This window comes from Nylanderia fulva, unplaced genomic scaffold, assembly GCF_048542155.1.
Source record: "Nylanderia fulva isolate GAGA-0341 unplaced genomic scaffold, ASM4854215v1 Scaffold28, whole genome shotgun sequence".
NCBI classification, from domain to species: Eukaryota; Metazoa; Arthropoda; class Insecta; order Hymenoptera; family Formicidae; genus Nylanderia; species Nylanderia fulva.
The window spans coordinates 2,724,159-2,737,712 of NW_028190347.1; the positions used below are offsets into that span (position 1 = coordinate 2,724,159).

Here is a 13,554-nt window from a genome sequence, read left to right on the forward strand (position 1 = left end):
AGACATTCACGAGGCATAGCACAGATGAGAAAAAAGTTAAAAAAAAAAGAAAAAAAGAAAAAAGCCACTATATATCTTTGTAACGTGACATTTATCGGAGAGAAGTCTTCATTTTCCAAAGATATATAATATACATAATTAACGATAGTCATTCGATTCAATTCGTATTTATGCCGCAAGCATACAAAGCCCGGGTTAGCGAGATACTACAGTCTATTCTCTACCGAAAGAGAGAGAGAGACACGATCGTCCGCCTTCTCTTTCCTCTCGACCGCGCCTCTCGACTCGCTTCGTTCGTCTCACTGAACAACGGATACGACACGACGTGACTTCTGGACGAAATGCGTGTATGCCGGACGGTTGTTGTGTGGAAAGGAGCGCTGCGAGATCCGCCTCGCCACGCTACGCCATACCGCGAGGATGGAGCTAAAACGAGTTTCGTGCGGCCGTTTCGGGGGAAGGTCTTTCGCGATGAGTCCACTCATTTCGCTCGCACCAACAACGCTTGCCCGTGGATCGGAATCTTAAGTTACGTTTTAACTCCGGGACACGCTCGCGAAGCTACTTCGCAATCAAGAATTTTTATTGCGTCGCGCCAAACCGCTACCGCTTTACCGATTGAAATACGCGATACGTTGTTCATAAATAAATCGTTTTTAATTAAAAGCAGCAAATCTATCGAGGAAAAAAGAAGGAATGATATTTCGAGTCACATAATGGTGATCAAAAATCTCAATTCTGTTAAAACAGTAATTGTGATAAATATGCAATCAAATACAAATAGTGTCTTGTTAAAAATACAAAATGAGTGATAAAAACTTCGACAAATGTACTTCCGTAAATAAATACAGCAATTTCGCTAACAATTACAAAACAATAGTAAAACGAGTCAAACTTGGAATTATCTTCTGCATTCTTCCGAGAGAGAGAGAGAGAGAGAGAGGAGAGAGAGAGAAAGAGAGATAATTTCATGCCTAGTTAGGCACTGTTTGTATATTCAGGAACCTGCTTATGCAGCCTTGACTTTGTGAACACCGGCATACGTACTCTATGGCCACTTCACGCGTCAACATCTGCTTGTTAATTAAAGTTATTTTAAATGTATTTGAAGTATGTTCAATTCTATATTTAAAATTAGAATAAAATATTTTTTCACGTGTAATTAAATATGTAGTTATTAATATACTGCAAACTGTATATAATGTTCTCAATTAAATATCACAAATATATTTATTATTAATCGATTTTCACGCGCGTACATACGCAACTTTAAATTCCGATTGTAATTTCTCTTCAACGTTTATATTGAATCATTTTTTATCTCTCTTTCTCCCTCTCTTGCACTTAGAAATATTCTCTTTTTTCTCTTTTTCATAAAATACAAAATTTCAGATTATATATTATTTCTCGATTGTTTCAGTATTTCCTTTTTTTATTGAATTAAAAGTTCAATTTTTTATTTTTTAAATTAATCTGTTTGATTTGGTTTAATTTATCTGTCATTTCTATTTTCCTGTCATTTAAAAATTTAAATTTTCGAGAAACAAAAATGCTTTTCTGCGAAATAATATTGCGTTATGCGATTAATGGGACACAAATTACGCAAGTTTTCGATAAAAAGATAAGCTAGAATGAGATACATTATATAGTGAGACGCATGATCGAATATATTTCTTACTAAACTGTGGAGCGACCTTCTGTTCTTCTATCCGTCCTTCAAATAATGAATACAATACGACACGACGTCGGAGACAAAACGCGCGCGCAAAACAATGAGTTCAAAAAAAAAGGAAGCTGAATTCGACGGAGCAAAAGGCCGACAAAAAGCAGTGCTAAAAGAAGGAGTTTCTCTAATGTCAACTCACAAACGAATCATGAGATATCTCGGATATATTTATTTTTACTTGATTTTCTCTCTCTAAAAAAATAACTACGCATGCTCTTTCTGTTTAGTCTTTTTATATTGTATATAACATTATATTCAATATATAAATCTTATATTTCTTACATCTTTAAGAGATAAAAGAATACAAATTCTTGAACATTATTCTTTTTGCAAAATAAAGGATATTTTAGAACGCGCACAGCTTATATTTCAACGAAAAATTTTTTATGACCTATTTTTACTATTTTTAATTTAATTTTATTACAAATTAAAATTCCTTTTTTATTTTATTAAATATGCCAATAACTGATTGTAAACATTTACAAATCAATAACTAGCAATTAAAGTTTAATGTATTTTATATCGTCATCTTTTACGTATAACAAAAAAAACTGATTCAGACAACTTACATTTCTAATATAACCAATTTTGGATATCAAGATCGGAATGAAAATATTAGAAGCGAGTCGAACATGTGAATGTATGAGGAAACATGTTGAAGTAATTGTTGCGCTGTTAATTTCGATCAAGCTGACACAGGAAAATTCCGTACGCTCGTAACCACGATAGCCATGCGGAAATGGTCACGATTCGAGATTTTCATGTGTTACTCATGTTAGTTGAGATAGTTGCACGGTAGAACTCACAATATTATACTTTAGATATTGCGGATATTTTACTACCATCGGAAAACACGTAAATAATTTTTGGGTGAAAAAACTTGTCAGAAAATATTTACTATTGTTAGATTATTGCAGTATCTTTTTTATATTCACTAATTGGAAAAACCTACAAAAGTAAAATGATCAGAAAGAGAATTTTTTAATAAACTAGTGTAATATCGTAAACAATTCCTGATTTTTTCCAGATATAAAAGAAATCTCTGAAAATTTCAGGTTTTTTTTAACGGTGTAGACACTCTAAATAATTATTACAAATATTGGCAACAAATATTAATTAAAAATTAAAGTGACAATATCCTCTTTAATCTATATTGTTCAGTGTTAGGGTCTTATATAATATTGCTGAGAATTTTTGCTACTTTTCGTGTCACTTACGCGTTTCTTTTTCTTTCAAGCGTGGAAAAACGCAGGCGGCGACAGTTCCAACAACGCTATAGCCGTTACGATGGCCCTCGTTTCGAACACAGAGCGATTAAGTAACGAAGCACGTTCGCTCCGTCCCTCCTACCCTCTCTCTTCTCCGTTCACCCTGTGCACGAGAATAAATTCACCCTGTACGAGTCGTGCGGGGATCGATACGCACGATTATTTCGGGAACTCGCCCCGTTCGTCGTCGTCCCTCGAGAACGACGAGCGAGAGAGGAGACAAGCGAAAGAGAGAGAGAGAAATCTCTCTCCCGTTTCCCCTTTTCTCCACCAGAACGAAGACTGCGCGAGAGATAGCACGGGGAAAGCGATGGTTCGGGAAAGATCGAGCGAGCACGTAGCGTCGTCTCGACGACGGGACTGCATTAAAAAAATTACGGTATCTCAAAATGGAATGCCGACGATTTTTCAACCTTTAATTAACTCGCAATACTTTCGGGTGCAAATGAAATCAAATACGATACAAACATAATCGAATATGTATCTAAAAAGTCCCTTTTCTAAAAGTCGAGTGCCAAATTCACTCATTAGGTTTAAACAAGCGTTTATAATTTATAGTCGTGAACTTGTATATAATTTTATGATTTTGATATAAAACGTCCATATATTTTCCTAATATATTTTTTAAATTAAACAAAAATGCAAAAAGTCATCGATCGGAGAATGTTGCGATGTCTGATTAATTCATCAATAGAGTGTAACATTCTTTCTGCGCAAGATTACGACGTTGCTTTATCGTATCTTCATCTCCTCCTCTCCCTAATTATTATAATCATTTCGTGTTTTTAAATAAAATTGTAATCTATATAAAAAAAAAGTAAAGTTGAATCGAGCACGGTTAATATTAAAAGGCTATTTAACGAAAGAAATTCTGAAGAAAAAAAAAAAAAAACGTTGCCATGAAATAATACCAGATAATTTCGTTAATGTCGTAACGGCACAACGGATCGTTTCGAGCGTCCTTCGAGGCTGCTCGTCCTCGAGGAAACGACTAGTGTGGATGCAAGGCGAGTAATTAGACGTGTCGCGCGAGAAACGCGTTCGTTAGCGATCGCGATCGAGTTCCGCCTCATGGAGAAATCTTTGTCGTTTCTTCTCTCTCCGGCGCGAAAGAAATCCCGGAGAAGAAACTCTCTGCGGGAGATGCAATCCGCATAATTGACGCGTATAAATCGCGTAACTGTCCGCGTCGTTGTTGCGAAGTATCGACTCTGATTAACGCTTTTCCGCGCTTACGTAACTTGTATACGAGCGTTACGTATGGCGAAGTGTGTTACGGAAGCCTGACGTTACCGAATTATTATTATTCATCTGCTGCCGAGTGTTGCCGAATTATTATTATTATTATTCACCTGCTGCCGTGTACGAATATGAAATAGCTTGAAGGGCAAAGAGTTAAAATTCCTCTTTGTGTTATTCAATATGTCACTGCGGTATTGCAGATTTATTTTGCGGGACTAATTCGCGTGATTATGATTACACTGATTAAAATCCATGGCTTTAAAGCAGGTGGAAAAAATATTTACAGATTTAAATCGCCGCATAATATAATAAAATAAATTTATATATAATCGATATATTATTTATTTATATAATATTTAATATTATATTTGTGTGAGATACATACATATTTTTTAATGTTAAAATGCACGATCGCGAGTAATGAAAAATCATTTAGAGTGCAGGCAGCAGTTTGAGTTGATACTGAACGTTGTTGACACAAAGTGAACCGGCATTCAAATTTATTTCCCAACCCGTGAGAAAGGACGAACATAAATACTCGTTGCAAGGGGTGCGTCACTAGGGTGAATTTTTTCGGAATTTGAACCTAATTATTTTTATCAGCACAAATATAAAATTATGCAAATATTTACAAACATTTTCTTACATTCTACGGAATATATAATAATTAAAGAATCTTAATATTGCGTTTAAAGATTTTTCTGCGTAATCATTTTAATAATTGGGAGAGCTTGAGAATTTTAACTTTTATCAATTTCCTTACAGATATGGCTATAGAGCATCGAATGACTGTCGACAAAAAAAAAATAAATAAATAAATAAAGCGAAGCCTTTCGGTGTGTGAAATTCACATATGATGAATGCACCGGCTCTCTCGTCTCATTCTCAGAGCATGTTAAGCTGGCAAAATCGAGAGCCGCCATCGGTAACGGATCTGCCTCGGTTTCGCGAGCGGCTTCCTCGCGTTTTACCGTTAACGACCTAAATCGCGCAGCGAGTAACAAGAGATGCGCGCGGGCACTTCTTGCGACAGTCGAGAAACTGTGGCCGGCTCTCTTTCTGGTTGCGCGTTTTTCTGGACGAGCGATTATAACATGAACATCTCGATGTATATTCGGAGAATAAATTCAAATATGTCTTTGGAACGATAAATCTGTTCGGTAGAGATTACTTTGTCCTTTACTAGTGTTTAGAAGAGAAAAATCAGATAATATTTAAATATAACAATAATAAGCTCAAACTAAATCAGTTTACAAAATGTATACACATCGACACAAGTAATATTTATGTCGATAATATACATTTCATACTCTCGCTATATATAGGTGCGCACAAAATAACTATATAGGTAATAACTAGGTAACTATTGCCTTATTTTCGAAAATTAAATACTAGTTCTACAAGTTCACGTACATAAGTCCTAACGTGACGTTGTTTGTCATCGCTGTGTATCTGCAGAAGCAACAATAGTTTACGTGAACTATCGCGTGATCTATGTAGGCGATGCATAATCCATGAACCGTGCGTGAGCCGTACACACTTCTGCTTAGTCGTGGATCTAGCTTAACGCGAGAGAAGCATACTGCTGCGGTTTGATCGATGGTACATACGTACTCGCTTGGCAATGGCTCGCATCCGCGTGTCATCGTCATCCCATCTGGATCGATGTTTGCCTCGATCGAATCGTAACCGGTATGTATCGCGCATCGCTTGCCAGAGTCGCGCGGAATTCGCTCGTGCGAATTCTTTTTTCGTAGACCACACGATGACGCGACGATACCGAATTAACCTTGCGTTGCGGCGACGATTCTGATTTCTGCGAGTCGTTAAAATCGACCGATGCGCATTCGAGCACAAATTTTCATCGCGAATGAAAAAGGAGAAAAATACGCAAATTATAACAGGGAATTAAAAGCGTTTAAAAAAGTTGAGAGAAAATAAACAATTTTGCTTATGAAATATATTTGGCAAATACCGGAATAATTCACACAAAACGCGATGCTTGTTTTGATCGTGGAATATTTGTCGAACGACGTCATTCGCCGCCAATCATCTTTAACTAAATTTCTTTTCGTTTTTGTCAATGCAGGAAGGTCGTGCTTTATCGCGTTGGAGAATATACGGAGCACAGAGCCGCGCTGTTATCGGTGATAGGTGCGCCTTGCTGGTGATTAAGCGGTCGATAACGCGACAGAAGGCCGCGCACGACTATAATCTCTCATTCAGTCGGGAGTTCCGTTTTAGCGAAATTGCGTTTACGTCGTAATCTCGCGCAGAGAGAAGGGACTATAACGTTACATTCCACTGATGAATAGAAAATTAATTGAATATCGTAGCATTCTCTGATCGATGACATTGTATATTAATAATTTTTTGGTTTTATTGTTAAATTATTTTAAATTTAAATAAGTATATTTGGAAAATTCGAGCGTTTTATATCGAAATCGTAAATTATATATATTATATGCATATATGTACACACAGACATACAAGTGTGTGATAAACTAGACGCTTACTTGATAGCTGATTGATAATGCAATTGCTTTAGATACGTGCGAAACGTAAATATTGTCATTTATAAATATACAGCAAAAAAGTTTGGACATGATTACACGTATTCATTTATCAAAATCGTCTAAATATATTATTGTACAACGTATTTATAGAAAATATTTAAGGATAAATATTGCATCTAAAAATAAAATCCTACAACTTCCTACATTTATTCGAAACGTCTATCCTCTTTAATAAGTAATTTGTAATTCACAACCAAGATATATTAGATATATTAAGATTCCTCAACATTTTCAAAACATGCATGCATATAATGAGATTTGAAAATTATTCGACAAGGAGAGAAGATCTTTGAAGAAGCGCATATAATCAAAAATCGCTATAATTTCGTCAACTTCATAGAATAGAGGCTGCTCTAGATTCTTAAGGAAGCCTGCTGGATTCTTAAGTTAAGAAATGCTCAAGAAATTTTTTATTTTCTGATCTCCAATATTTTTGTAATTCAGAATAATTTCAAGAGAAGTAGATTGATATCAAACATATATTTAATAAAATAAATATAATTTAATAAACACGATTATCGATATAAATATAAGGCTAACGCTTTATATATGTAAAATTTCATAAATATTAAAATATATAGATAATATATAAGTGTCTCGTCTAATTTGTGTGTATATAGAATATAATATACATAATTATTCACAAATTCTTCAGTATTAATAGGTCTATTTAAAAAATGTTTATTAACCTTTCAGACGATAAGAGTTAATAAAATGAGTTGAGTCATAAATACGTATTCATTCACGACGTGCTGGCTAGTAGACTCAGATTCATGATTTCTTTATTCATGTATGCTAATTGCGGTATACAGATTACGCCAGCTGGTCACGAGATTCGGTGGATATCGCGCACACGGTAAACTAATCGAGTGCAACAGTCGATATCAATTGCACGAATTGTTAATCTCTCTCATGCATATATATATATATATATATTTTTTTTTTTAATATATTTATTATTTTAAAGTTATTGATGAGTACGAACTCTTTATAAAAGGTATTTTTTGATAACTGGAGATTATATATAGAGATAGTGATATATTTAGGAACTTCATATTTTTTTTCTTCAAAATAAAATCTTCCACATTTCTTTTGCATATTTCTAGGATTCGTAAACCAGTGGAATTAAAAATAATCTAATTTAAGAGGATTAAATCCTCTCAACACTGTAAATAAATACGGAAAATTTTTACTCGTTAAAAAAGAGATTTCTTCGTTTTTTTTATGTCTATTTAACAAGTATAATTGATTACCTTCAAACTGTCAATTAATGTTATAAGAAATTGAATTGCTCCATATAAACAGAAAATTATTAATTAAGCGCAGTCAATTTAATATCACACGATGCATCGTTTGATCGAATACCGTACAATATCGATTTATCCGTATTTCTCTTTGTCGTCGATCGCGAAGACTAACGTACGTGCGTTACTCGTTTTTACAGCGCCGATAGTATCAGCTGCTTCGTATGCCATAGCGTTCCTTGCCTTCGGCGATTAGTCACGTTTCGATTTCGTAGGACGATCGACCGCTGCACGAAACAACCGCATGTTCCGTGACGTTTTAGACAGTCGTTCAAAATAGTCTACACCCTTCTACGCGTCGGCGTAAATGTCATAAGGTTCGGATCTTTTATATATTTAATCTAATTAAACGCTTTATTATTGTAAGCGTAAAAAATAATTTTTAATTCAAAACTTTTGATACTCTTGAGATATTAGATTACGATATATTTTCAATAAAATCGATTAATATAGATAGTACATACAATAAATATTTTTATGAACCAAGTAATATCAATAACGATTAAATGATAACAACATATGATTGCTAGATATCTAAAGAATTATATATTATTAGTCAATAGAGAATTATTATTATTAGTCAATATATTATTTTATGAGAAAACATAATTTTTTTAAGCTTTATGGTTTTATTTTCAAAGTAAAGCACCTCTGTTATAATGTGACTTTCTCCGTGTTACTCTTTAAATTTTTTATATGTTAAATTATCGCTTTGTTTTCAAAGCGATAATACATTCATTATATCACGCTATATTTTATTATAATTTTTATGCTCTTAAATATAAAACAATTAAATGAGTTTTATGAGAAAATCTGCGATAAATAATATTTTGTTTCGATTTGACATCTTTGCTTAATCGTAAGCTTAATAAGAAAAGCTATTGCGACATTCTGACGTAGGTACACGATTTGCGAAGCGCAGTAATTCTGAACAGGTCATCGATCGGTAACGACTACTCGTCTAAAATTACATCGATCCGGCGGGAAATAAGAAACGTGAACTCGATGGTTGCGGCCACTGAACACGAATTCATGATGCGCGAATGTGCTATTGAGTTAATTACGATAGAATATATATTGAACTACTATGTAACTATTATAAAGCTAGGTGTATTCTGCGGAAAATCATTAGCACAACACATTTTCCCTAAATGTGGTGCTGGATGTAATTGTTGAAAATTGTTTAAATAATAGTTGATGACTATAGAACTCTTTATTAATTTTAATGCATAAAACTCTTAAAACTCATTTCACTAAATGTCATGTTGAGTATAGATAATAATAAAAATTATTAATTCATAGAATATTAATCTGAAATTGCTTATATGTTTTATGAATTATTATATTTAAATTATTTAATTACTATATTATATAAATCGTATAAAAAATAGGTATATGAAATCATATGAACTATTGAAGAATATTTACGCTCCGATTATATGTATAAAAAGTGACGCGATATTCCGTCAACACAGCGATATCAGTGAACGTTTCTCGTAATAACGATAACTATATTATCGCGGTTCCTTTTATATAATTAAAAGTTTGACATTTTTTTTACTGCATGTATATCGTCGTCGCGTACTTTACTTTTCTCTTTTCTGATATATTTTTTTATTCAGAAGAATGAAAGTTGAACGCGAGAAATTCTCACTGACAATGAGAATTATTATATATTATATAAGTAGCTCTGTTAATTTGATTTATCGTAATCTTATTAAATTGAAACTTGAGAAACTAATTGTCAGAGTAATGTGAGCCTATACTTGTCAACTTAAACGAAACATTTGAAAGTTTATTTTAAATTAATAAATATATTTATAATATATAATTAAATAATAATTAAATATAATAAATAAAAAAATAAACAAAAAAATTTAAATTACTGGTAAATAAAAAATTTTGAACATCTTTAGAGATACCTGTAATTAAATTCATTACATATTCAAAATTTACTTTATGCTAATACAAATATTTTATATTTTTATTCAAAATTTATCTGAAATTATATATTTGACACTAAAAATATACGAGTATATACACACATTTTTATAAGTAGATATTTGTTGTCTTTAATATAGAAAATTGAACAAAAGAATCACAAACGATATTGATATAAAAAATGAATTACTTAAAGCGAGAAATCGGAATAATTTGAATATTGAATATCATAATCATAATTATAATAAATATCGTCTACTTTATAGTATCTTTGGAAGTTGTATTTAAAATTAAAAGATAATGGAAAGAAGCGAAAGCGTAGTTTCCCAGCGTTTTCTTCCTACAAAACAAATAAGTATTTGTCGTTCATGTGCATTATACTGTATGAAGACGTGAAGGAATGAACGAACGAACGTGAACGAACCAACGAATGCACGCACTGCGAGTGAAATATGTATGTTTGCATTTCCCTCATAGCGCATGTATTCGGTCGTTCTATTACGCATTCATACGGTAGTGCACGTGAACGAAAAGTGCTCATGTATTTCGTAAAAAAAGAAAAACAGGACACACATTATTCTTGTTTCTATTTTACCTCTTTCGCGTGCCTAAAACATTTTAGATTTTGACATCGCTTATAGCTTACTCTCTAACTTTATCCATCTTTTTCTAAATATCAGTGTTATACATATGTCTTTAATTAAAAATGTGGAATATGTACAATAAGTTACGATAAGGCGATGTATTTTTTTCAAATTAAATAATATAATAAAATTTTGAAAAATAATTTTCTCCTTGCACTTTTCAGTTCTACAGTTCCTGTTGAAAATTTAAAAAAAGGTTCCGCATTCCTTATTAAAAAATCGAAATTGAGCGCTAACTTTGCAAATCTAACACAACACTCTTCCCTCTAAAATATTAAAACGCGTTAAATATGATTTTTGATAAGAATTTCCGATAGTTCAAGTACAGTACGTATATATAATTTCAGACCTACTAATTAATAATTTTTATTAATCCACGCCCAAGCATGACATTTAGTGACAAAATGTCATGCTAACGATAATTATCGATAGTTCTACAAGAGTGCATTACAATTAATTCTAAAAAGTTTTCAGTCATAAACTATTTTTCAAACAATTTTCAATAATTACGTCCAGCACGAGACTTATTGTTAGTAAAAAGTGTCGTGTTGGATTTTCGATATTCTAATCATTGTTTTTGACAGTTCTATAAAAGATCTATGCTCTAAAAACATTTTACCTGTTTACTATTTTAACTAACGAATTTATTATTACATAAATATTTTAAAACGAATTCAGAGAAGCGACGTAAAGCCGTGAAAAGGGAATAAGCGCAAAAAAAATAAGATCACTTTGTAAACTCACGTTACGAAGAACTCCGGTGGCACAACTCGCCGGGCTCGTTTCCCCTTCCTTTTGGCTACCGCGAGATCGTCGGGCCGTTTACTCCCGCAACGCACAAACGCGCCGTATCACCTTCCGCGATTTCACGAGAACTCGTCGTCGATTGTGTCGTCGTTGTCGGGCATCACCGGCTGTCGCTCTCTCGCTCTCCGTGGGTCTCCGCACCGCCGGTCGACGAAGACGGAAACAACGTCGCGTCGCGTTGCGTCGTTCTCTCGGTCGCGCACAATGACAACTCGCGAGTACAATGAGGAGAGTCTTCTCTCTCTTTCTCTCTTCTGTGCTATTCCGAAACGCCACTTATTTCGCGAACGACACCATACTTGTCCGCGCGCGTCACTCGCGTTTATATGTATATACACTCCGGGAAACCCGATTACGGCTGCGGTCGAATGCGAGCGTGTCTCATCTAGCGTATACTCGTGTATGTATGTGTGCCTTCACACGACGTTGTCACGCGCATCGACGGTGTGAAATAAGACCCGCAAGTTACGCGTCGCAAAGACCCTTGGCTGGGAAGAGAGGGGAGGCAGGACTCTTCTCTCTCTTTCTCGTCTCTCTCACACACTTACGCGCGGCAAGAGGAACGCGTTCAAACACAGGTAACACGAACTGCAGCCGATGAATCTCCACGATAAGCGAGAGTTCCGGCACTGCACGTCGTGTCACGTCACGACGACGTACAAAACGAACGAACGGATGAATCACACAAAGGATAATCGATGCGTATTGTCTTTATCACTCTGTCTCGTCGCTTACGCACGTCGTACTTTCTTTCCTCTCACGCGCACACTCTCTCTCCCTCTCTATTTTTTCGATGCACTGCAGTAAGATAATAAAACACACGATACGCCGAATTTTACGCGTTCACCGATATCGCACTGCGTGCGACGCGATTAACCGTACACGAACGAGATAACACTCTCGGTCGCGTCTGTCCGCCCAGGATCACCGGAGAGGCCGTGCGCGGTCACACGTCTCTGCTCGCTCGACACGTCCGTACGTCGCGGGCACCGATGGCGGAGTGACTCGATGGCGCCGCGAACATCGACGACGGCGCTCTCGCGGCGACTCGGCGTACTACGCTCGCGCCCGCAGCCGTGCGTGCGCGCGCAGATCCCTCGAGCCGAAATATATACATACACACTACGCGGAACCGGTATATACGCACTACTAACGGGGGCACATTGACGCGCGACGTTACACGTACGTACCCACACACAAGCGTCGAGAAGCCGCCGCGGGTAGGATCGTACGACAGCTATACTCCGCCGAATCTATAATGGATATTCGCACCGACGGACCACCTGGCCCACCGTCCCTCCTTCCCGTCCCTCGTCCTACACCATCTAACGAGCGTCCACCGATGCACACAGACGCGATCGCGATGTAACGACGTATATAGCGTCGCGTTTTCCCCCGATCTCCTCCCTCTTCGTCGTCGTCGTCGTCGTCGTCGTTACAACGCGCGATTGACGAGGAGGATGGAAGAGAGGGAGATGGTGAATATGTCGTTGTCACGACGTTCCGTAAAAGTTCGCTGTGGAGTAATATTCCGATCGGTTTCGACGTATAATTCGGCCGCTTTTCGCGACGCGACGCGACGCAACTCTCGCTCGCGGAAATGGAATACACGCGAAAAAAAATTGGTTCGCCGAAGCGCGTATTGAGTTATTTACGTTTCGCATTGAAACGCGCGGTGTACATCAACGTGCAACGCGTGCATTCAATGAGATGGATTCTGTATTAAAAGCGGAAGCCGGTTCTTTACTCAAAATGTTTGAAATAAACAGCGGTGAAAATGGAGTTTGATTAATTGAATGCGCCGACACATACTCGCGATACTCCATTAAAGTTGAACAAAGTACAATAATGTATGTAATGACGAATTCAAATATTTCGACGTTTCGTTCCACGCCTACTTTTAGCCGTATTTAATGGTATTTGTGTATATAATACAGTATGCAAGAACTATAATATATATGTATGTATACGTTTATAGTACTTAATTCTTCGTTTAATCGCGATTATTTCGCGTCTATTTGTTTTTCGAAATACACATTCCAAAAT

At 35.7% G+C, this 13,554-nt stretch overlaps 1 protein-coding gene across 11 annotated transcripts in view; it reads right to left on the reverse strand.

The window, feature by feature from the left end:
* Positions 1 to 13,554, reverse strand: part of LOC114937645 (bromodomain adjacent to zinc finger domain protein 2B) — a 166,621-nt gene that overhangs the window by 149,595 nt on the left and 3,472 nt on the right. For 10 of the 11 annotated variants that reach the window (XM_029311196.2, XM_029311201.2, XM_029311200.2 and 7 more), the window contains exon 1: positions 11,446 to 12,501. The exons of the other annotated variant lie outside the window; for it this stretch is intronic. The gene's annotated coding sequence lies outside the window, so the exon portion shown is untranslated. Of the gene's footprint in view, positions 1 to 11,445; positions 12,502 to 13,554 lie in introns of those variants that run through there. 11 annotated transcript variants of the gene reach the window in all.